Consider the following 26,570-nt stretch of genomic DNA (forward strand, 5'->3'; position numbering starts at 1 on the left):
GGGGGGGGGGGGTCACACAGTAGCAGAGGCAACAGATGAATCATTGATGTTGGTTTATCTCCCAGGCCCCAATGTTCTTAAAAAACACCCTGTGGCCGTCTTCTCACATGAAGGCACGCAGCCAGCTCCGAGTTGATGGCTCAACCCCGAGTCAGGCAATAACTTCTTGTTGAGATGTGGAGATTCGGCCATGGTGATGAACTACCTCGATCACATGGTGGACCAGCTGGGCCAGAGCGCTTCTCTGCTTCACAAACAAAGTATGAGACAAGCGTGAAAGAAATCAGCTGTGTCCTCTGGCTACTTTTAAGACTCACGTCCTTCAGCCCACGCCAAAAACAACCCAACTGACCAGTTTCAGTGGCCAGAAACAAGATTAACCTCAATTGCACTAGAACAAACGCGAGACTCGGTGTTCCAGTAAATCAGCGACTAAAGAGACTCCTCTGTCAAAGGCATGGAGAGAATGGGTAAACCGTTTTGGCACGAGACGCACATAAGTCGTCAACACTAGAAGAGATTACCTAGGCGACTTATATCGAGGCCTCAAAATATTTGTGAGGTTGTGCTGAGGTTAGAGGAAAAAAAACCTGAAAACAGAGGAGCGCAGACTGAGTGGTGCCTGCGAGTGAACAGTCTCACGTATGACTGAAAAAAGACTCATCCGATCAATTTGGTTCTATTCTGGCATTTAAGGACGACACTTTGAATCACTCTGAATGATTTTTCCGAGTGGATTCGTAATAGACATCTATTGATTTTTGAGATATGATTTTTCTTTACTCTTTCAGCTAAAGTAAATCAGTCACCTCTACATTCACCATAACATTCAGTTTGAATTAAATCCACCAAATGTATAACCAATATAGCTATAAGGCATTAAAATACTGTCATTTATCTATATAACATCACATACAAAGACCAGCCTTTTAGTTTTTACACAGACACAAAGGGGGCATTCGGTGCATGCGACAGTAAAGCCAAACCACATGGACACTATGGAGGGTTCCATCCAGCAGCTAAGACATGAAACTATCCGTCACATAGGGGCCCCAGTAGAGAAGGGTACAAACTCACCTTCAGCGGAAGAAAAAGACCCATAAAACCGTCAGGGCAGGTTGACATTCATCAGACGAGAGGGCCGTCAGACCTGCACTGCTCCTCCGTCTGTAAGGGAAATGACAGACAGCTCAGAGTGTGTTGAACAAGGGACATCAGTCGGATTTCATTAACAAAAGCAGTGTATGCTGATACCTCGACTGGATTCTACTTAAACACGTCAGAAAACAAAACCTTAGCCTGGCATACAGAATCAGAATCAGAAGGGATTTTATTCGCCATGAATGTTTGCACAAACAAGGAATTTACTTTGGCAGGGAGGTGCATACATTAAACATGTAGGAATATTGAAACTTAAATATGTGGACTAACTATACAAAAGGAGCAAAGTCTAGCTAATACTAAGGGGGGTCTAGCTAATACTAAGGGGAATAAAAAATAAAATATAAGTAGCCCTAATTTACAATCAGTAGCCCTAATTTACAATTAGGAAGACAGGAAGAACCTCTTTCAGAAGATAACCCAGCAGTTTGCAAACGGTTCGACTTCAACAGACCAAGAGGAAGAGCGCTTTGAACCCGAGAGACCCATCACATGCTCTGTGGTCTGTGGGCTCTGCGTGGGTCTCACGACACGGCTCGACAACAAGCCGCCGCGGCCCGTGTCTGGCGGGTTAACCCTGCCCGCCATCCCAGAGCGACCACAGCCCTTTGATAGATGCGGGACCTCATACGGCCCTACGGAGAAGGGCTTCAGACGATGACGTCCAGGGCTTGAAAGGGACAGACCTTTAGGGAGGCGAAGCCTCCTTCAATCCAGAAAATGTCAAGCCAGCTGAGCCTTGGTAGGTGCTAGACAAGATCACAGACCTTTACACTCATCCCCCTTCACTCAAGGGACTAAGACCCACACACACCTATCCTGGAAGCACACAGCTGTGTGGCCGTGAGAGAGTCGCTGCCCATATCCATGACACCCAGAGGAGGCCTGTGGCTGGCTGCAAGGGGGGCATGGGGAGGGAGAGAGGGAGCACACGGACCCCAGCTGTGTCCCAGAGCACGGTGGTGTGTCGAGTCAGTCGGCCGGCCGGACCGCTCTGTGTAGGGCGACGGGGGGAGCCATTTCCTGCTGTGACGGGACAGGACCTCCAGCAGAGCACCTGCCATCTCTTGCTGTGTGTGTGCGTGTGTGTGTGTAGTATTCTCCCACACTCTCTCTGTTCATGTGAGCACTCCATGCCATACACAGAGGACTCCCCATCCAACAGCACACAGGGAGACCTCTGAGAACACATCGGTCAGCCCCTAATCCCCCTGTTAGTCTGCTGCAGTCCACCATCTCCACCTAATCCACAGCAGAGAAGACTCCCCATGAGCCGGAGGTCAAACAGGGGCTTGTGCATCTGCTCGCTCCAAATTGGTTCTTTACCGGCTTTGCAGCTCCCCTGATATTAAATGGAATGATAATGACTGTTTGCGGCTGTCGCCAAAATCACACACGCAACAAAACCTCATTTGCAGGGAAAAACTAAACATTAAGCCAGCTTTGTTTAAAAAGGGTTGACATTTAGAATCCCTTAAGAGACTGGTATATGCCATTTTACAAAGGAGGAGATTCAGTGAAAAATACATTTAAAAAAGAAAACTTCTACAGAACAAGCAAATACCAGCGTAAAGCTTTCTTTTGGCATCGGGAGAGATAAGTGAGAGAGAGGGGCACATTAGATAACGGCTGTTATCACACTACAGGGTGACTTGGAGTCTTGTAGAGATACATAAAACACTTTCTATTTTAATGTTTTTTTGTTATAGTTTTTTTCCCCATTTATAGACCAAAAGGATAAAACAGGGTGAAATAGGGGCTTGAGTCAGGTGGCTGGGCGGTTAGGGATTCGGGCTAGTAATTAGAAGGTTACCGGTTCGATTCCCGGCTGTGCCACATGATGTTGTGTCCCTGTACTTACTGTAATTCTCTCTGGATAAGAGCGTCTACTAAATGTGAAATGGGCATTTTACTTTTTGGCCCATGTTCTCTAAGGGCATGACAGTTTGCTGGTTTAATAATTAGGCATAGAGTTTCCATACGGTGGTGTCTTGCTGCTGGAGGACAGAAAAGAAAGATCATGTTTCGCTTCGCCCGAAACCACAGCCTTCTCCACACACAAAGGAACAAGCTCGCTCTGAAAAAGACCTTGTGGCCCTTTATGTCATTTTTGGCAGCGTGAGTTACAAGGTCCCTAAAGTAATCCCATTTCTAAAAATATTCACGCAGGGCACACGCACCGTTTTCAACAGTCACACACTACTCCATTTTCCATATGCCTAGCCTTTCCGGCTGAGTAAAAAAATCATTATTCATCCTCCATCCCCCACGCCTCCCCCCTCCGAGTGAGAGTAATACTGGTTTAAAGCATCCCCCCCCCCTCCTCCTCCCCCCATCCCCGTCTCCTCCCATTGAGGAGACACACAGAGTGGTCGGTCAACTGCCTGCGCAGGGACAAGGCTTTCTTAAATAGAGAGGGAGGGGGTGGGCAAGATGTAAGGAGCAATGGAAATCTAAAAGGGTGGGGTGGCCTGGGTAGGGGCTATAATCGATTAAAAAGCAATTTGCTCTCGTGGTGAGTCCCGGCTCCCCCAAATGACGGGCCCCCTAGGTCCGTGTGAAGCTCAGAGGGGTCGAGGAAGCGTGTCTCGTCTGGTCTGGGCCCCGCCCCTGCCTCCCTCCCTCCCTCCTCCCTCCCCTCCTGTCACAGTCTGGTGGCCACCTGGAAAAGCGCCCATGCACACGAGGAAGGGACAGAGAGGGAGGAGAGAGGGGAGGGGAGGGGAGGAGGAGAGCCTCAGTGTGCAGCTCTGGGCCCCAGACAGACACAAACGCCTCGCCGCTATTCACCCGACACGTCTCCCAACCCCCGGCTTCAAACATCCTGCTGAGTGTGCAACATGCTCAGTCACCTGCTGGGAGCGAGGGGGCGGGAGGGAACCTTGAGCCAGATATTATGTCAGTGAGTGGGTGGGTGGGTGGGTGGGTGAGGGGTGAAGGGGGTAAGGAGAGAACCATATGGGCTTGGGCTGGAGGACGGTAAGCCCAGCGTTGGACGGGCGACATTCAGACAACCTGAAAACGCCGCGGACGCTAATCTGTCTGACGTTTGCCGACAGCCTGAACAGTGCGTGTCAGGGGAGGGTTTTGGACAACTGCTTTTGTCCTCAAAAGATAGCTGGGGCACCCGGCACCATGGTGAACTCCACCATGTCCTTTCAGTGGCGAGCTCAGCGGCTCGGAGGGAGAGGTTAATTGGAACTGACGGGTGGGGTACATCAATGGGAAGTGCCCAGTGTCCAAGCAGCAGGAGTGGGCCATTTCCATCAGTGACACCTTAGAGAGAGACAGTTGCTGGACAGAGAGGCTCACGACAGGTCATAGCTTATTGTACGTGTCAATAAATAAAAAGTATAAATTAGCGAGTTATTAAGCGTCCCCTCAAGCAGGCAAACACACATTTCTCTTTCTCGTTCCCTCTCTCTGTATTAAAGGTATTGATTTGTATACAGTATCTACAGTGTTCAATAAACCCCCTGCAGTTCATTTGCAATGCTTTGGCCTGCCAAACAATGGGGCCGATATTTAAAATGAATTCAACAACCGCAGTCTGATGAAAGCCAAGATGAAGCTCAAATGTATATGGGTATTGTATTTCCACATAGGCTGGCCCTACATGATCATGAATCCAGTTTTACTGAAAAGCAATGCAGCCATGATATCTCACACAAGGCACTTTTTTGGGGGGGGGCAGCTTGGCCAATATGTCACACCCATGAAGAGTGTGGATTGGATGTTGCCCACGGACAAATACACTCCATTTAGTGTTGGGCACAGTCTTCCTTAGTACACACAAACACAGTCAGACACGCAGACACACATCAACAGCGATCCCCGCGTCAACACAAAGGTCGTGAGCGACAGAGACAGAAATAGCGATTCGACGTTGTCATGAAAACTAGAGCTCAACGTGCCATGCATGTGTGAAAAGCCATTCAGACAGAATTAACGTGCCGCGGAACCCAACCCTCCCCCCTCCCCCCCCTCCCCCCCCCCCCCCTCTCCCCTCCCCCCCCCCTCATGTGGTCTACACACAAAAATCCTGTGTGTTCTCCCGGAGCCCCGCCAAAAAGAGTTTGGAAAACTCCTGCCCCCTCCACCCCGGGCTGCCTCCATCTCTCCGCGTTCGGGCGTCTATTTAAGCCCATCTCTGGAGGCTGCTGTGACTGGGCCGTGGCCAATGAGAGACAGAGCAGCCATGGGTGTACAGCACACTGCCAAGGGACCACTGGGGGAGAGCATTCAAATGGCTCCATTCAGAAAATGTATACAACATTTAAAAATACAAAAGGGGAAACCAGATTTATTTCACATGAAGGTAAACAATCCAACAAAGGCAGAATGATGCCAGTGAAGTTTGAGAGTGGGCTGGTTTGATTGGCAGAGAGTTTTCCCTGACGAACGGGTTCGTCCGGGTGTTATTGTACTGAAGCCGTTGATGGGTACAGTGTGACGACTCGGCTGTTGGGATGCGCACGGGTACGCGAACAAAAAACAATACACTGAGTGGAAAAAAAAGGGTTTCGATAGATTGAGAAAATGGGTCACCATACTCCATGAGTCGTTGCGTATCCCTATGTGCACGGTACTGTTGAAAGAAACACAACAGTCACATGGAGCGCCACTCGTGTTGAAATAAAAGTACAACTTTGCGCATTCAGAGCGACGACAGGATGTCTTTCTGTGTGAGTGAGAGAGGGCTTGGTCACGGCTGCACTCAGGGATCGCCGAACAGCCTGTTTAAAAGCCTGCCATGTCTCTACCACGGCAGGGAAGTGACACCTAACTGCAGGGGCAGTTTTAAATATCACATAAGTCATTTTTTGTTTGTGTGACGGGGGAATCTAAACGCCACCCCCACCACTCACTTAGGCAAAGTGAAAGAGAGAAAGAGAGAGAGAGAGAGAGAGAGAGAGAGAGAGAGAGAGAGAGCGCGAATGCATAAGAGGTGAAAGAGAGAGAGAGATGGAGGAGGGATGGAGGGAGGGAGAGAGAGGATGGAGAGAGAGAGGGAGAAAGAAGAAGGGGGGAGGAGGAGGAGGAGAGAGGAGGATTCCAGAAATGGGTCTTCACATCCTTCTGGCCTCGATCATTTGGAAGTTTCCAGCCAGCCTTCCTGCACTGCTGTCAGAGCTCATTAGCCCTCGCCTGCTCTTGCAGGGCTGAGGTTATTCCCTCCAAACCTTCAGGATTTGGGCTCGGGGCTGTAGGCAGCGGTCAGTCAGGCTCAACTCTTACTGGGTAATAGCTGTCGGAGACGGCAGGACCACAGGAAGAACAGGACATCCAGCGCAACAGAAGGCTTGTGCATCAATAGAGCGAGGTCACAATGGACCTTGTTGATGAAACTCTCCCAATGGTCTTCTGCAGTGCGCTGGAAATGTACACGAGCCGTGTGACTGACAGGTACGATTAGTCGTGCCGGTCAGCATGCACAACGCATACACTGGGGTTGAAGTTCTAGAGCTCCGAGCCAGAACTAACCTAGGTCGTGGGGGAATGTCACAACAAGCGCTCGACCCCTTCCGCAGTCGTCGCGTGACAAGTCTAGAATGGACAGTTGGGGAGTTCAGTGGCCGCAGAGTTTCACAGTGTCAATCTAACAGGCTCCAGCTCGGATGACACACTCCCACTTTATCGTGGCTCATTTATCTGCGGCCCATTTCTCCGGGCTCAACAATTGCCAGTGCAGTTTTCTTCACAGACAGCCAGAGCCCGGGACAACTTTGCCTCTGGGAAACTTTGCCTTTGTTCATGTACAGTAAAAGGTGATAAAACGTAGCAGGCACACTAAATCTATCATACAGTATAAATCAATGGGTGCTGCTGACAGGCTTAATCATTTGCAAAAGGGATTTAGTATAATTATCAGGCGAGGAATTAAATTGGAGACAGAGAGAGAAAAGGGGGGGGGGCACTTACGAAGTGGTGTGTGACAGCTCACTGATGATTTCAGCATAAGCGTAGGGTAACTTGAGGTGTTAATTAGATATTGTTCATCATTTATATTGTTCTGTTTATTAGGATCATCTGTGTGCCAGGCTATATCTGTATTGTTAGCTACGAGACGGAATCATCAGATGCCAGCATTTACACCTCGCCCCCTTTCACATTGACAAACAGACACACACATCAATCTTCTCTTCCCATTCTAGTCTCTTCTCACTCACACTCTCACACCATTTTGTTTACTCTCACTCTCACCGATTATGACTTTCTACCAATTCTTCTCAAAAGCACGGTAAAACAGCAGCATGATGCAGGCTACCAACTGAATCCACACTGTTGACACAGACCCATGACTTGGGCAACATCTCAATAAGTGACGCGTAACCCGGCTGTGTTAGATGAGTCGACAAAAAGATTCTGACTGCCAGAAACCATTACTGTGTTATGATCCATTAGGCCGAGTTACTAAATGGAATTACCAAGAGTAATCAATGTCTGTCATTCTGCACTGCCAGCCTCATCCAGGCAATAACACGACCCGCTCAACCTCATGAGGAGAGCAGCTAAGCACACAAAGAAGAAAGTGAGGGCAGAGAGAAGATGCGAGCGAGGGAGCGACAGAGAGAGAGAGGCCCTCCATTTAAACAGGGTCTTCCACTGTCTCCAACAGATGTCAAACTCCATTAAGGAAGTCCGTGCCACTTAGCATGCTAAAGCAGGAGCACTAACGAGAGGGGAGAGATTAGCATTGATGCTACTATCAGAGGAAAACATATGCCCACCCCCCCCACCCCACACCCCACCCCCTCCCTTTCATAAACCTGTACTCTGTCTCTCTGCTGGTATGCCTCCATCAGTCAGGAGACCCAGCTTTGCGAGGAGCGCACAGCTGCCCTCTATGGGTTTAAATGAATCCAACTCGCAGTCTGGGTTTTCCCTCAGACGCAGCCTCGGTTTGGCTACGAAGGAGTTAAACGGGGGACATTGTTCGGCTCAGGTGTGGGACCCTAATTAGCCAGCTTATCTTGCTAATGTTGCGAAAGCCCATTCTTGCCAAGTCAACAGAAACTGCTCGAGCCGCACCAAAAAGGAGCCACTTTTCTCCCTACCTCTCCGAGGTTTCCCAGGGTTTGTTTATTTGAAGACTGGCAGTTAGCCCACTTGAAATTCATTAACCCATTTTTCCTCTCATGCTAAATGATTCAAGTCCTCCTCGGCTCCTCCTCTCCTGCGGTAGCCGAGCGACCGTCGGTGCCTGGATCCATCCCTTTCCCTGCCGAGCTTGAGATCCAAGACGAGGAAGAGAAAACGGTGTGATCGATTTTAGCGGAGGGGCTAAACCCGATAGGTCTGGGTGTTCACAACCATGAATGGTGACTGAAGGTGACTGAAGTTTCCGGCGTTTTCTGGAGGAAAACGCCGGAAACCCCTGGGGGAGAGCGCCCCGCGCTGCACTTCCGTTTAAGGCTCAAGGACTCACCCATCCACTCTGGCAAACATCTTAATCACACCAAACATGCCATCACCCATCCACTTAAACCAATCACACCAAACATGCCATCACCCATCCACTCAAACCAATCACACCAAACATGCCATCACCCATCCACTCAAACCAATCACACCAAACATGCCATCACCCATCCACTCAAACCAATCACACCAAACGTGAGGTGGCGGGTGTTGGCTCTATCAACCATTGAGTGCTACTATAACTCACAGAGGATGAGGATAGTATTTAAATCTCTCGGGGGACAATACACACGTTTTCACTCCCACGTCCGCCCAGCCATTATTTATTAGGTTTATTAGGTTATTTCTGCGCCAAAATAACCTACTTTTGTGTCGAACGTTGTTTTTGGACGGCATTGGGGGGGAGGGGGAATGTGTTGGCCACCGCATGAAGAGAAACGTGGGGGAAGCGGAGGGACCCTGGAAGCTGAGAGGACGCGGAATAATTACAGTTTGCAATGACGCACGCCATGAATATTCCTATTCGGGGTCAATGTCTGGGCACATGCAATCAACGGAGGGTGCGGACATGAGAGTCCACCGTCGTGTACTGACCGGGGGAAAGGGACGGGAGGAAGAACAAAAGACCAAATGCAAATGACGGCGGCCAAATGTACCAGAGGGCTTCCCATATCAGGCCAGGCAGAGCCAGAGCAAGCCCACCCCCAGTTCCAGTTCTCCCCCGACACACACACACGCACACACACAGGTAAGGGAACGAGCCAAACCGCCGTGCTCCTTCCACCAGCCCCTCATGCGTGGCCAGGATCCACAGGATGGGCTGCTCTCTCCACAAGGAGATGGGTGGGGTGGTGGTGCTCACCGGAGTGTGGAGCTGGAGCTGGGGGAAGTGTGTGTGTGTGTGTGTGTGTGGGGGGGGGGATGGTTGGAGACAGGGTGGGGTGGGTAGTCAACACCAGCTGCCTCCACACAGATGCAACTACGTTTCCAACCGCGACACAGGCACCTGTTGAAAAGCCCCTTCGACTTCAGGTAGTCAGTTGTTCCTGGTGGGTCCCCTACATGGTCCTACAGTGAAGGTAAAAAGACGGTATAGGGGGAAAAGGAGGCACTAATGCCATTTGTCTTCTCTCCTCGCCGGCCACAGGAAACGTGGAGGCGCACCCACAGTGGAGTGTGAGAACGAGGCAGCAGGCTTTTTCCCAGCCGCGTGCCCGGACACTTGATGCCTGTCAGGTTGACGAGGCCCATTTGGCAGTGTGGGGGTAGGCCTCTCTCGCTCTCACACACACACACACACACACACTCCCTCCCCCCTCCTCGACCAGTCCTGACCACCAGGATGGGTGATGTGTTACCTGCCTGCCCGTGTGTTACTTAATGAGGGAGCATGTCTGCCATCATTTCGAGTCAGAAGCACTGCTGAGGGGTTGAGCTGCCAGTAACGACCCACAGTCTGCACATCATGTCCTAAGTAGGAGTTGACTTCTCTGTATGCTTACAGACAAGGCTCGGATGTCATAGTTGTACTTATGGCTCAGATATCTCCGGCTTTTCTACCCAAGAGGACATTTTCCATCTTAAGTCATATTTTCTTGAGAGTTGTTTTTCCGAACGTACAGACCTTGTTATACAATTCTGATAACTTGTACTTTGTTTTTATTAGATTTTTTATAATAAGCCATAAAATAACGTAAAAAAATAACTCAGTTACATGCAGGTAGGCAATAGCCCCATGTATGTTTGCTAAATGACCCATCGAGATACTCATCCAAGTGTAAACATCGTTTGGACCCCGGGCGCTAAGTAAATACAGAGGTACCAACCACTGGGACTTGCAGACCTAAAGAACAGTAAAAGGATATACTTCAGGCAAAATATACCGGCGATTGACTCTTGTTTTTCCCTAAAAATAAGCTGCACTTCTTTCCAAATTCAATAACTAAAGTATATATACACAGCGGCTGGATACACAGACAGAAATGTAAAATAATAGTTTTGCGTGAGATGAAATGGTCATCCTGGAAAATATTTCGCGATTTCCTGCCCCCCTAGCAGATATCTTGGTTTCACAAAGTAAATCAAGTGTTCACGCCATGAATTTGAGTTCCTCCACATACTCCTCCAATAAAAAAGAGTAAACCTAATATGCTTCTTTTACAAACACACACTACAACCCCCCCTTTAAGGATTCAACTGATCAAGCCTTCACAAGATTCAGAAAGAAAAAAACAGGCATAATCCGTTTTGTGATGTCACACGTGAGTCAGTAGTTTTTTGGGGGTGCAAAGTAATAACACAGCAGACACAATCTGTTTCAAGATGAAGCTATGAGAGGACAAAAACCTCCTAAAAGTCCTATCTACCAGCTTCCAACACACCTGCACCAGAGTGTTGTATTTGATGGAGGACAGCAGCTTGATACCAGCATTATGGAATCCCAGTTCATTACACGCCTATAAAGTGGGGCATTCAACATCTGCTTTCCAGGTTTACTGCAGCAGAGATAGTAACTCTCCTCGTTAAATACAGTCGTCAACATTGGTGATGGGCTTTGCGGGGCGGGTTTCCTACCCGTGACTGTGCACTTCTGATCTTCTGACTTCTGGGAGGGGGTGGTGGTGAAAGTGCTGGATCCAAGGACTTGCGTGACTGGGCTTTTCCATGCCCAATTCCAACCAGCGGACTAGCGTACATACCCCATTCCCAATCTGTCATGCTGTCTTGGTGTGTGGGAAGTCGAATGCAAAATAGCCAGCTTTGTAGAGTTTGTTCAACTACGTGCTCTTATGGTTCTTCCCTTTGGGACTTATTTCGTTTTCCCAATGTACGCTTCATGTTTTGGGCTACCCGCAATGTTTGGGCCGTTGTTATGATCAGTGAGCTTTGCACTTTTGTAACGCTCTCTTTTGGAAGTCGCTTTGGATGAAAGCGTCTGCTAAATGCATAAATGTAAATGTTAGGTCTAGGAGATCGTTCAGATGAACACCAGGAAAATGACTGATCGCATCCAGGGAAAGAAAAGTGGTGCAAGCAATTGAGCAGGCCTGGTTTGCTATCCGAGGGGGTCAATAACAACAGTTTCTAACGCATTGGGGCTGCACTCCGCCTGTGTAGATGCACTGAGGTCGGACCGGCCTGTCTGTCGGCAAGGAGACCACAACAACACAGTGGATATCCCGTCGCCATGACGGCGCCCTCGCTTGTGTCGGGGGCAGGGGAGAGATGCAGTGAAAGGCTCGGAAGTAGACCAGAAGGTCTGACATGTACCCCGGAAAATATTAGCATGGAAAGGACAAATCCAACAAGAAGAATCACACCCGCAATTAAAGCCCCTGTGAGAATGCCTGTACTTCAGCGCCAGGCAGTTAATCTAAATGAACTCTGCCAAGGCTCTCCTAACTCCCCTACACCTGTCAGTTTGGCCTGGACTCAGATCCTGGCTCTGCAGAAGCAGGGTTCACAGGGAGGGGAAACGTTGTTCGTCTGAGGCCAAGATGTTGTGGAAGACGAATGAGATGAGTCCACGGCCTTAGAATGGGCCTTCTGGTCCAGCAGAAAGAACTCCAATCATTCCACATCTTAATCTTCGGATATATTGACATTTAGAGGATCCGGCACATCAAACGTAGCTTTATTTAAAGAGTATTCCCTTCGCTAAACGTAATTCTAAACGACGGATTTAACTTCTGTGGAAAACCTTTAACGCGCGTGACAGAGGTTAACGCGCAGTTGTTTCGGAATTTGGAGGAGGAGGATGTGAAAGGGGATGAGGCGAGGGGACGATCCTGCGTGATGTCATCCCAGCAGGAAGGAACTGGGAACGCGAGCGCCAGGCTAGTCTGCAGCTTCGTGGGCTTTGTGTCTATGGCAACAATCTCAGAAAGAGAGAAGGGGGGGGAGAGGAGAGGGGAGCATAGGAAAAGGATGGAGAAAGAGACGCATTTACCAGGTACATCACAGGTGTAAAATCACGGCTTTTCATGGCTCTGTCACTCTCCTGCATCTGACTAGCAACTCAAAGAGCCTTTCAGAAATGAAAAGATGTATAGATCCTTATTTTATTGGAGCGCTCGATAAAATGCTGGATTTGCAGGCCTGACAAGTATTGATTTGTAGCCTTTCACGGTGTGATGATACCATGTGAGGCAGTGCTCCATTAAACCAGCTACAGAAGGGCTGGATGAAGACACTCATGGTCTCAAGTCTCCTTTACGCAAACGCACCGATGTCAGACATGACATTTACACACAAGAGACTCGGGCTCTCATAAAAAAAATGACAATACGAGTCTTGGAAAGACCAATTTTCCGTGTTGTTAAATAAGGACATAAAGCCTCGCGGTTACAATAAAAAGGGCTGCCTCCACAGGAATCGCACGATCAAAGAAGAAATAAGCTGCTTTGGCGTTAGTTACAGAGAACAGGCTCCGACCAGGTTAGAAAGCCAGCCTGGGCAGAAAGAGATTTCAGCGGTCGAACAACCCAGGTGGCTAATGCACAAAGGCAGTACCAGGGAAGAGCTCACCCCATCTGGAGATGGAGAGAGGCTCTTGGTAGGCCGCCCCCTCGCTTCCATTGCAATGCACATGTGTCGGCTGTCACAAAGCATTGTGGGAGACGCAATCCCCCTGGCACTGCTTAACCACTTAGCCGCGCCGCACGCGGAACCCAGAAGGTCCGTTCGAAGGGGCAGGCCACAGATGGATGTCAGGCATGGCATTCGGGGGGTTTTAACCACGGAAGGGGGGGGGGGGAACTAAGTAGGCAGTAGCGGCACATTTGGGTGGGTAGGGGAGGGGGGAGGGGAGGGGGGGGGGGGGGGGCGGCTAGGATTTGGACACCGCTCACACCCAGCTGCTGTGTGAACGAGGTTTAAACTCTGCTGCAGCCCTAATGTATGTCATGCCCTATAAAGCTCTGACGAGTGGTGGGGCTCTGAACTATTGCCCAGCCACAGTGATGACCTGAGGGCAGACATGAAGCCATGGGAAGGGGCTAACCTACCCCAGCTGGGGCATCAGCCCTGCTGGATACTGGGACTGGACTGGACCGTACAAAGGCTCCTGGTTTCCTGTATGGTTGTACTATGGATGGTTGTACTATGGATGTCCCTGGGGGCAGAGATGGAACGTTCTATCTTCCAGAGGATTCACATTCTTGTTGTGATTACATGCCTCGTGTGGACTTGAGTCAATCCTCATCTTCCCAAGAAATGTACATATCACAACAGGGGGTGGGGGGGCTTATCTCAATTTCCCTCATGCACATTTGTAAAGCAGCCAAGTCAACTGGGAAATACATATAAACACCTTATGGCAGTACAAGGTATTGTTGTCTTTACTGCACACATCCAGAGATATTTGAGATGGCACACATGGGCCCCCATGCAGAGATCTACACGCTGTGCGCTCAAGCCTTTTCTGAGGTAAAATGACTTGGGATTTTGAAAATCTAAACACAGACAGTGGATTCAACTGGCTGGCAAGCTAAAACTATCCATATCGAAAATACCACAAACGATGGTTAGGAAAGACAATTTGACGTTTGATTTGTTTGGCATTCTACATTTTCATTTTGCCTTATTGCTGTGCTGGTCATTTATTTGAAACAACATTCCTCATGTGAGAGTGTATGACTACTGTCTGCACGCCATACTGCAATCTATATTCAATCAATTTGAATCATGTCCTGAAACAGTCCATGGCTTGCTGCGAGCATATTGATATACTTACAGCAGACACAGAGGAAACCTGCATGCTGTCTGCATTTTTGGTGTCTGTCTCCATTTAGACTTCATGGGCTTGTGGCCTCACTTCTACACACACACACACACACACACACACACACACACTTTTCCGACTACAAAAAAAGGGGCTTTTCTTTTTACACTGGGAGAAGGGATGGACATAAATCCACTTGAGTTAAATGATAGCCTCCACGTTTTGCGTGTTCTCTGCCTAGATGTTTGCCTCTCATTACCAGCTGTCTGCACTGGTATCGACAGAAAAACAATGCTCTTCCGATGTACCGTGTGTGTGTGTGTATACATCTCATCTAGGGACAGCGTGTGCACTTTGCAGCTCCCTTCCTGCTATAATTAGCTCTCTTTTCAGCAACCCGATTAATCTCTGGCTCTTCTAAGCTCACTGACACAGAAGAAACATGCACACACCCGGTCACAGTGTAAGTACTACGAACAGAAACATAAACACACACACACACATAGCCATGCGAGTCTCACACCTCCTGGTGATCCCAATGGGAGGTGTCCTGTTCCTTCAGGATGGTCTTCCGGTTTAAGGTAAGGGAGGACTGGCAGGATTGGTCCGATTCTAAGACTCGTGGCCCGGCCACTTGGGAAAATTAGGAATTCCCGAGGGGCATAAATCGAATTAAGCCTAAATTAAAATGACACGCTCACAGATAATACTCATTTAAATATTTAAGTCCATCACTGTTCAATTATGCACCCTGCTGGAAGATTTCTGGGGGTGACTTTCTTGAATATACCCAGTAAAAACCTCAAATAAAGCCATTATTTTGTTCCTTCCGCTTCCGGAGTGCCCACATTCCACAGATATTCCCAGTCACAAACACCAACTGTGGCTGGACATAGAAATACTCCTCATGATTGAGACCGAAATGACCTCAATCACAAAGGGCTGTAACGTCCTTTCACAGGAACAGGAACTCCAGCTCCGAAAGGAAATGCTCTCTGATACCGAGTTAATTGGCCAACCTTTTTTTGCTCTCCTCACCCTGTCACTAGAGCTTCAAAGAGAATTTAAATAAAGCGGGAAACCAGTTGCCATTTGGCCGGGAGTGGACGACCAGGCATCATGCTGGAGGGGAAGGACATGGAATCCGGCTCAACATGGCTGGCAGACAGTGATGACCGATTGTGTTCCCATCAGAGAGGGAAACGCAAAAACAGCCAGCGATGTAAGGGAGCCAGTCAGTAATGGGCTCAAATAAACAGACATGATTGCTATTGACTTCCACAAGGCCCCTGTCATGACAGCAAATTACACTGAATGGCCTCACGTTATGAATCTCACACCCCTCCACTTCGGCAATGTCCTTCTGCGATGCCCGCCATGCGTTTTCCCTGGAGCCTGATTTCGCCGGTTAAAGATCACGCCGTACGGGCAATGACGACAACATTGACAAATGACCAATTTCATTTGGTAAACCTTGACAAATATAACAAATAAATAAAAAGAATCGTGGCACCGTGACGTGTTGACATCCAGCAGCCTGGAACAACAGGTAGGCCCGACATTAGCAGATAGTAGGCTAGGTGGAGTCATTTAATTAGTCCCTGAGAGAGCAACAGATGGAGGCAAGCTTAGTGGCTCCTAATAAGCACTAATGTATTTTTGCACTCAGAGTAATGACGACTAAGAGAGCTGGGGCTGTGAGCTCAGGGTAGGCATGGAAACATGAACAGGACGAAGCACGAGAAAAACAGAAAGTTCCGGAAAGTCACGGGCTCTCGTGACCTTCTCAGCCAGCCTGAGCTGCATCCAGGAAGTCAGCACATGTGGGTCATCAACCCTTCCCCTGCTCTCATTGGTCCACAGAAGAGGGAGAGACGACATGCATGCTGACTGTCGGTGAGCAGGTGAGCACACAAAGCACACACACACACACGCAAACTCAACCAAACAGAAACACCATCGCACACTGCCTTCCTCAGGTCGTCCATTTTCATCTACTGAGAGAATGCAGTGACACTGGCAGACGCTGAGCCCTGCTGCCCCAGTAAAAACAGAGGGGGAAGAAGATTGAAAAATCCTCCGCCTCAGATATAGTCATCTGGCTGGAAATCCATCTGTTCCCTCCGAGAGGTTGTGAAGGTCACGTTTCCCTTGCAGTGGGAAAGGAAACTGGAGGACGCTTGCGAGAGGAGAGAAAAGCGGTTTCACCCTAATACAATTCACTGCTTCTCCTTTGATACTAAATATTGACGCCGCTGCGATTTCTGAACACTTGCAGTGTGCACAGTAAGTGAGTATTTGGCCGATGGTTATATTCCCTCATTAGGTCTATGCTATTCCAGGCTCACTGACTAATTGACGTGAATGAAAGCCTTTCAAGATGGGCAGAGAAAGGCAAATCAAAACAAATCACTCGTGGGAAGGCAGATAGCTGATTTCTACTAAGCACAATCCATCATCCATCCCAAATGTTACCGTTACCAAGGTAACGGCAGCCCTCAGTCTTCCATTGCTTTGCTTCAATTACCACAATGTGCCGATGTGAATCCCGATTGCCCCACTCTGTGCAGTGACATTTGCAACAGTTTGACTTAAACAGGTTCTTAGAACATAAACAGAACCGATAACTAGCCAAACATATGCGCCACAGCCACTGGGTATCATGATTAATGTGACCACATAAAGGTGCTGAACATACAGGGTTTTATAGGTTATGTTGCAGAGAGAGAGAGATGAGAGAGAGACGAGAGAGAGAGAGAGAGAGAGAGAGAGAGAGAGAGAGAGAGAGAGCGAGGGAACAACGACATGACGAGAGCTGACTAGCAATCTTCTTTAACAGGTCCCTGGGTCTCCCTTATAATACAAGGTCAAGCGTGGGACATCCACGTTCATTTGATCCGTGCAACAGCCCTGACTCGCCCGCGCCATAAATGTAGCCGAGCTAATGAGAGGTGGCAGGCGTTCCCTGGAGAGCGGCTTTCAGCATGGGACCCCCCCCCCCCCCCCTCTCACACTCCAACTGCCTTCTCTGCGACACTCCCGTTTACATTCACCTCCCTCCCTGTTGGCGTTCGCCCTTTCCCGCGCAGGTGCGGACGGAGGGCGCCCCTCCTCGGAGTGCGTTTCATCCAAGAAAAGAGGCAGTCTTGGCGAGCTGATTGAAGGCAGAGCTCCCTCGACGGCAGCAACTCGAGGCACTCTCCCGGAGGCCGTGCCACACCGTTAGGGGTGACAGGGAGACAGCGGGGCCGAGGCACCCTTATCTGCGGTGAATGGACGCCCTTGTTAAAGCTCACACTGTCACCATGGAGGCCCCCCAATACAGTGTTGGCATGTATGGGAACCCTCCCCCACCCTTCCTCCCTCCCCCCTCCCCCCTCCCCCCCCCCCCCTCCCAGGGGAGTTCCGCTGGAGAACACACCAGATCAAAAGAACGCTAGGAGGTGCCAGAGGGTTGGAGGGGTAGAATTCCTTCAGGGGGGGAGGGTGGGGGGGGGAGATACAGGGGCTCTTTTTAATCTCTCTGTACATCCCTGTTCTCACCAGCTGTTGCAGACGGAGGGGCTTTCAGACGCCCCGAGCAGAGACCCAGCAAGCAGATGAGGATGGTGGGGAAAGAGGAGGAGGAGGACGGATGGTGGTGCTGAAGGCTTTTTCGACGCCGATATGGAACATGACAACGTGGAAAAAGGACTTGCTGTTCCTGCCTGCCAACCTGCCAGTCGTCCCTAATGCCGCACAACGGCTCCGCCGGCGGCACCTCATCATTGGCGTTTGATGTGTGTGACGTCTCCCGCGGGACAGGGTCCTTGACAACCCAACCCCCCCCTCCGCGCAGCCACCGCCGGGCAAACAAGTCGAACGAATAAGAACGCTCTGCTCCCGCTTTCCGCGCGGCTCTCGTCGCCGCGATGAGCGGCGCGCACGCGTTTTCCCGACCGTTTGGAAGTAAGGGGAAGTGAAGGGGATGCAGCAGTAGGAATCTGCCTCGAAATGTTGTGCCGTCGTCCGTTCTTAATGGTGGGCCACAAAGATACTTTAGCAAGAAGTGTCGACGTGTGTTTATCCGACAATTCGAATCGTGCACCCAATCCGTTTCTTTGCCTCACGTCGCGAGGAGAGGCAAATACAACAGAGCGGATGAGGATCGAAGCCTACATGGACACAAGCAGGGAACATGGACAAAGGGAGAGCCCAAGCTGGTTCAGTCCCTGGGCAAACACACTTCCATTTTTCTTTTCCATGCGCCATTTCCTAATTAAGAGGTGATTTGCATGGACACAGGACAGTCGGCACTCGAATCATCTTGCAGCGAAAGATAAATGAAACGATTAAACACTCAGAAGGACACCACAGTCCAAAGAACACCAAAGAAGCGGTAAAAACTTCCTTCCAACCTCAATACTGTAATCCTGACAAAACAGATGTTAGGATTCTGAGAGAATTTGAACGTTTGGACTCAAGAGGCCCAACCCCATCATGGTCCTACTGCACTCCTGTCTGCTCTGGGTGTACTGTTGGAATAAGGTAATTGGGGTCGCATCACCTGTCAATGAGTTAAATGATGTTCCACATCCAGCATGTTAAACTGCACCGGCGAAGAAACATCAGGGGCTTTTCTAGCTGTGGGGTAGGAGATTTGCGGTGGAAGAAGCTGGCAAGATCTCAACATTTCTCAACATATGGACACAGTTCCAGTGAGCTTGAATTATTACAAGGCCCAAGGTCACACGAGTGTAAATTGCAATTGTATGAAAATCATTCTTGACTTAATCCTCAGATTAAAGAGGAAAGATCATGAATTAATATTGCAGTGAAATGATTCCATGATAGAACACAACAAGTAAGAATGGACAAAAGTCTAATGTTCTTCAAAAGAAAATGGGGAGGGGGGTGCTTTTTGTCTAAATCTCTGAATGGGGAAAAAATGCATCTCTGGAAAGAAAGGTAATGTTTGTTCAATATTATCGACATATTTCTAAAATGTATCAGAGTTCTCACGTATCCAATCCCAATCACAAACAGAAAGAGCCCTCCTACCATCCTGAACTGAAAAATGCTATCATGCAGTCAAAAGCAGTCATAGTCAACACCTGCTTTATAAACCCCCAAGTCCGATAAACAATAGTTTATTTTTTGTAAATCAGTCATAGCAGTATCCTTCACATCTGCTGCAGAGATCCATTAAATCTCAAACACCAAGAGGATAACCATTTCACATCTCGGCAGGTGTCCGAAGACAATGAAAACTCGTACACCTTGTAAACGCCTCCAAAGAAAACCATCTCTCTTCCCAGACAAGACCTTGAGCTTGAGATGCCTGCTATATTTGATACTTGTTGCTTGAGCTTGGAGGCCGTAGAGTTCCTGAGGTTGACCACATAGTCCGAGGGATATGGCTGAAGCAAGTTCGAATGACGGCAAGGATGACACGCAACGCTGAAACGCAAACCCTCACTGTCGCCCCACGAAGCCGAGATACCGTCGAGGGCAAAAGAGCACAGTCAGGCATTTTGCCACTCTCCCAGCGCCTGTGGGCATAAAGCCCTCTACTCTGCATGAGGGAATGCAGATCCACTACTGTGTGCCTTCACCAACATGCCTCACACACACACACACACTATCCCTTTCATAGAGCCCATTACATTATGCAGAGGAATGTCACGGGTCACAATAATAAAAGCTTTGGGCGGGCTGCCTCCAAACGGAAGAAAGGAGGGCACCGAAAATGGGCTCTGCTGCCCCCTTAGGCCCACATGGTGCTTAGTTACCATTCAATTCTTGTACTCTCCCTCTCCCTCTCTCTCACTCTCCCACTCTCTCTCTCTCTCTCTCTCCCTCTCCCTCCCCCTCTCCCCCCCTCCCTCCCTCCCTCCCTCCCCCTCTCCCTCCCTCCCTCCCTCCCTCTCTCTCTTTGATGCGTTTGTGTGCACATTCCTGCAGTGGCAGCTTTCCCTCTCGATTCATTCAGATCAGTCCATTCATGGTGACACCATCTGCTGGTGGTGACTCAAGTGAGGAAGAAGGGGTGTGTGTTGGTGAAGCACACTGACATATTTGCCGTCAGCATAAGGAGAGGGGTGAGCTGGAGTTAGTTGGATCCCCTGGAAGATCTGACTCAGTTACATTCCAAAAAGAGCATTTTTGTGCCAGATATATGGTGTGAATGAAGCCATCCCGTCCGTACGGTGGACTCTGTCCATATCCGTCACGGTCAGATGCTGAGGTTGTGATTTACCGTTCGTCTGGGAGGGGGGGGGACTTGGAGGAATACGTTGCGTGTCACCGCCAGCCACGCCTCCTCTCTCCTCCAAGCCCATTCCCAGAACAGCGATCCCCAACCCCCAGTCACATGCTCTGAAAGATGAGATCAATCCAAGCCCCCATGACAGCAGCACCGCCTGGCTCGTCTGGTCACCGTAACCACTACTCCCTCCCTCCTCCCTCCTCCTCTGTCCTCCCTCCTCCCTCCCGCCTCCTCCTCCCACCTCCTCTGTCCTCCCTCCCTCCTCCCTCCTCCCACCTCCTCTGTCTTCCCTCCCTCCCTCCTCCCTCCTCCCACCTCCTCTGTCCTCCCTCCTCCCTCCCGCCTCCTCCTCCCACCTCCTCTGTCCTCCCTCCTCCCTCCCTCCTCCCTCCCGCCTCCTCCTCCCACCTCCTCTGTCCTCTGTCCTCCCTCCCTCCCTCCTCCCTCCTCCCTCCTCCCTCCTCCCACCTCCTCTGTCCTCCCTCCCTCCCTCCTCCCTCCTCCCTCCTCCCACCTCCTCCTCCCACGTCCTCTGTCCTCCCTCCCTCCCTGGAGCAGCAGATGCCTCCTGCTGGGACTGCAGGACTGGCTTTTACAGCCTCTGAATAGGGGGGGTGGGGGTGGAGGGGGTTCACACGCACACCCACCTCCATGATACTGACCCCCCCCCCCCCCCCCCACACCCATATCCTTCCTCCCTCTCCGCTCCCCCTCTGGGCTTACACCGCAATCAAACGGTTCCGATTAAACTGAGATGGCTCTTTCTCTCTGCGGGGAGCGGCTGCATCTCTGAGACTCTGGAGGACACGACCAGGAGAGAGGAATTCATTGCATTGCCTGGTCCTCATTTGCGGTGGGAGAATGACAGACAAATTGGATTGGATAGATTTTGGAGTCCCCTCCCCGGTTTCAGAAAGCTATCCCGTTTCCCAAAGTGTAAATCGATATTTTGGTTTTTGTTTTACTTAAATGTAATTTTCAAAGGATGACAACTGAATAACAGCTTAGGCAAGCTTTTCAAGTTTCAGGACGATCAGCCTTTAACTTTAGGGCTGATTGATACAAGTAAATGCGGATTCGGACTGAGCATCAAATCATCTGATAGCCTGCCTAATATTAAGCGACCACGTTACTCACAAATTAGCTTACGCAATGTGGTGTGTGTGTTGTGAGTTTGTATCCATACCTGCTCCCCAGTATGCTAGGCCAGCATATCTGGTTTCACGGTTGAAGCATCCTCAGTCCCACTGCAGCACTGCCCTCTACACAGCGCTGCTCTCTGCAGCAGCCACCATTGATTTCATCACAACCCTCAACCTCAGATGGAAAGCATGGTGAAAATGAGAGTTGCCAGACTTGAAGGAGGGAGGGAGAGAGAGAGAGAGAGAGAGAGAGAGAGAGAGAGAGAGAGAGAGAGAGAGAGAGAGAGAGAGAGAGAGAGAGAGAGAGAGAGAGAGAGAGAGAGAGAGAGAGAGAGAGAGAGAGAGAGAGAGAGAGAGAGAGAGAGAGAGAGAGAGAGAACAACATCGAAAATGACAGGAGCTGAATAATGAATTTCGAGGCGAAAAACAAAAGATTGTCTTCCCATTAACCTGAGAAGCGCCTGAAATCAAGTCATCGGTCAGGAGTTCTAGCCCCTTCCGCTGAGCGACAGTGTGGGCCACGCTCTGGTCATTTCCGTGGGGAAGAATTCCGCCTGAGGCAGGCAGATGGGTAGGTAACATAGAGGGGTAGGTAAACCATCGCTCAGTCACAGTTGGTCAACGCCCCTTGGCTTCTTTGGGCTGGAGGAAGCCCTCCCCAAGTCTGAAGTCCAGCACATCCAAGTCTCTCCCACATAAAGCCCAGCATTGATGAATGAGCTGGCACCTCCTCTGACACGATCAAGTTCGGACAGTGTCTCTTTATATTTCTAGCCAAAGCTTGAGTGGGGGAGGAAAAACGTTGTCCTCCCTTTCTTTAACAGGGTTTTTATGAGGCCATCGGGCTTGACCTTCAGATAAATCAGTTGTCGCTTTCCCAGACCCCAGCAGGATGGATGGGAAGGCCTCAGCGATCTGAGAGAAATAGTCGTCATGAAGCTGCTGATCCTTCTGCATCGTTCATGAATCATACTACGGTATATATGCTACGCTAATCCTATATTGTATAAAGTTCTTACAAACTGTCACTGCTTAACTTACGACGTTTCTCCTCCGATCTGATGGGAACGCGTTATTGACATAAACACAGAGCGTCCAATAATCTAAACGTGGTAATAAGATGTCCACTCTCCATCGAGATGTAATTTATCAGGGACCCAAAATCTATCCGCAGCGCTGATTATAAATGCATAAGTGCCAAATCCACTTTGCAGGTTTCTAGGATGACGAGAGTGTTGTTTTCCCTTGTCTAATACGACAAACATTTTATCACCTTCATGTGAAAAGGCACAAAGGAAAGATCATATTTCCAAAAGGTGATTGGTCGAGAAACTCAATATTCCATTACTCGTTTTAGAGGGTGAGGTTTCTGAAATGTACTCAAAACCCAGTTGAGATCTGTTAATCCCTAGCAATACTGGCAACGAGAGCCCCTGTGACGGAGAAAAAGAAGGCACTCGTAAAGCAGTCATGAGCTTCCTGTGTATGCTAATTAAAAGTGCCTTTCAAAACCAATTCATCGTCTGGGAACAACATCCAGGCCGTGAATAAGGAGTCATCTTAGAATAATAAGTGGAATACAGGGAACCTGACAGGAAAGGGCGGGCAATTACTTCTGAGGAAAAAGCTAACCTTTCATAAAACATCTAGAGATTCGACCTCGTATTTGACAGTTCAAAAGTGTCGCATTGTGAACTTGTTCAACTAATCACCTCGACCCGGCTCTCCTCTTCGTTCCGTCGGGGTTTTTGTAGCGAGCGTCTGTCCTTTTTGGTGGAGCAGAGACCAAGGCCCTCTCTCCAGAGAGATCGGGCTCCACTCAGCAGTACGGTTCAATAGGACAGCCTTTTTCCACAGATTGTGTCAACCCCTGCTACTGAGCTGGAAGGGTAAAGCTTTACCTATGGAGCCGCACCAACATCTTTCCCTCAGGAATGCATTCCAACACACACACATACACACACACACACACACAGAGAAGCCATTTATTTATATTGAATCTAATGGTGAATTGGAATTTAATTTCACACTCTTCAAGCGGAATTGAACCTATCAAATGGGAGGGACGCAAGAACACAAATAAATACACAGTGTCTATCCACAGACATGATATGGAACTGAAGGCAACACTATGAAGAAATGATATACCAATGCACACATCATTTGCGTTACATTTATATAAAGTCAATTTGTGAGTGTGTATTTCAGGCAATTCATTTTCTCATCTATTGGCAGGTGGATAACGGAGGCGGTAATTCTGAAAATCAGATGGGAGTATCAGATCTGGTGAGTCAGATACCCATTCCTCCATTTGCCCTCTCAGGGATGGCCCAGTGATTACAATTAAGTAGCCGTTATCCCCGGACATAATCAAGTCAGGGCACGGCCCAGCAGGGTTAATCCTTCAGCAGGATCCAGGAGGAGGAAGAGGAAACTGCTTTTAGGCTCAATTTGGAAAGGGGGGGGGGGGACTAAAGGTGTGCAGCGATTACAATCCAGTGCGTAGTCGGTTTAAAAAGAGATGTGGTTCACAGCAATTCAAGCCTGTGCTTGAAGCTAACAGCTGTGGGGTTCAGTTTGGGTTAAGTCCTCAGAAGGGGTGAAAGAGACAGCAGCAACTGATCGTCTGGCGCTTTTTACCCATTTTCACCCTCATGTTGACGAGGAGGGCATTTCCTACCTTTCCTTTTTAGCTCATTCTCTCGATGCACATGTTTCATCTGGCTGATGAGGTAAGACAAAGGAAAGGATTACCAGTCAACATGCCACTGTAGAAAGGATAACGTTATTTTAATAACTGGTCAGGGAGACGAGATTGAGAAATCTCGTTGCAGATCAGTTGTGACATGGCAGTCGTCTTCATGTTAGATCTTAAGCGCTGGAATGTACTACTGTTCAGGGATTTCTGGCAATGTCAGCATTCCAAAAATGTAATCTTATAATACTAGCTGAGTCGTACATCTATCTGGGTCAACCACCAAGCACAAGAGATTAAAATGTGGGGAATTTTCACAATATTGGAAATATTGATCTTACTCATTGTGCGGTCTCTATCTTTATTCCGGCCTCTCAGTGTGACGTGTACATGTGAGTTTTACAAAACACAAATACGTGGCTAAGCTGTGAAATCTACAGACTCCTATGTCTATGCCTTATTAACTTCTAAATGCTGACTAAATCAATCCAGAAAGTCACCACGCAGCCTTTGGACTAGACCGCATAGAAAACTAAAACAAAGTCCGGTTATTTCCTTTGCAGGAGGGATGACCCAGAACAGGTGCCAGGAGAGGCCATGCCAGGGTGGGCAGGGGAGCAACAGGACCGGGGTGGAGGACCAGGACCGGGGTGGAGGTGCATACCAAGCGGGTGGAGGCAAGGGGAAGTCACAGTGTGGCCTAGCATGCAGGTGTCAGGAGCATAAAGGGCTATTCACTGTGATCCTGGCCGCCCTCACACTCTCCGCAGCCCAAACCATCCCCCCCCCCCCCCCCCCCCCCCCCGCTCCAAGTCACAAACCACAGCTTATTTATCATCAAACCTCTCGTCTCTCGTCACACCTCTTCTTCTGTGATGCAGTCTCTTCTCCAGTAATGGTTGCCAGTCGAGCTACTGTACACATTTGCAAAATCCTAACTAGCTTCTCCTCATTTAATAGCTCGTTAAAACAAATCAGTTTCAAGGATAAACAATTATTTGTTGTGTAGTGCACCACTAATTTCCATTTCATTGGTTTTATCAGCCAACAGCAAGAGGAAATCTGCTCCCTCTAAGTCTAAAAGACAGTGGGCCTAACAGTATCATTTCGCAATGACTGCTTAATTTGCGGGGCCACAGCATACATTGAAGCAGTGCATCTACGCATTGAAGCATACAAGAGACTAACTATGTCTTTTGTGCTCCAGTGGAAACAACATGACTGGAGAAATGTTTTTATTGTCTCGATTGTTGCACCATCTGCTATCTAGGTTAACATGTTTCCTTAAATACTGCAACACTCCTTGACTTTTACTGTGTAAAATCCACAAATCTTCAACTACGGTGTTTCCTCAGGGGCATTGTGTGGAATATATGAGCCTGGTTCCTTCCTACTTCAACAATGACTTCACAATGACCGAGGCAGACTTTAAAAATCATAATTAAGCTGCATTGAAATGAATATTATATAAAAATGCTATGACCTCATATTTAAAAAAACACCACAGAGGAATGAAAACTGAGGATCTCAGTTTCTTTTGAAAGTGTGTGTGTGTGTGTGTGTGTAACCATCAATGGTAGGGAGCTCAAGTACACTATGCCCAACCACAATTTATTCAACTCGCAACTGCCTCCTTTTCCACACTGGGTATTGCAGTACAGAAGACTACTCGACTCACGCACATTGCACAAGATGGAAAACATAGGATTGTAAATTGACACACACAGTGATATGACCCCCATCATTGTCATAAATGAGTGGTGAGGTATTCAACACATTTATTTTGAAGAGCAGGTGTACTGCAGATGAGTACGTCAACGCTTTTGATAAGGTATAAAGTCTGCAGGGCAGGCTTTACCGATCTTGTCGAATTTATCGTTATTACGCTGACCACTCAGTTCTGCTAAGGTGCATTTGCTTCTACATATCATAACCTACTGGACCATGGGACTTTACCCTCAACACTTTCATCTGTGATACTACACCAGAAATCGATGTATTTTTCTGCAGACCACGATAGTTCAGGTTGAATGCGATGAGTAAACTGGATTTGATTCAGTTTATAACATTAACGTTCAATTGTTTGCATACTTTAGTGGGCAGCAATAATCAAAAACATCGTTGCTTTCAGAATCACCTGCTTCCCAACAGGCACACGAAATTCAATGTAATGACAATGAC

The 26,570-nt window shown here is 48.8% G+C and overlaps 1 long non-coding RNA gene across 1 annotated transcript in view; it reads right to left on the bottom strand.

Moving 5' to 3' along the window:
* The window catches only part of LOC124464076, a 46,174-nt gene that overhangs the window by 19,047 nt on the left and 557 nt on the right, over window positions 1-26,570 (bottom strand). The window contains exon 2 of the long non-coding RNA XR_006955690.1: window positions 1,078-1,167. This is a non-coding gene — a long non-coding RNA (uncharacterized LOC124464076). The remainder of the gene's footprint in view (window positions 1-1,077; window positions 1,168-26,570) is intronic.

This window comes from Hypomesus transpacificus, unplaced genomic scaffold (assembly GCF_021917145.1).
Source record: "Hypomesus transpacificus isolate Combined female unplaced genomic scaffold, fHypTra1 scaffold_31, whole genome shotgun sequence".
In the NCBI taxonomy this organism is placed as follows: domain Eukaryota; kingdom Metazoa; phylum Chordata; class Actinopteri; order Osmeriformes; family Osmeridae; genus Hypomesus; species Hypomesus transpacificus.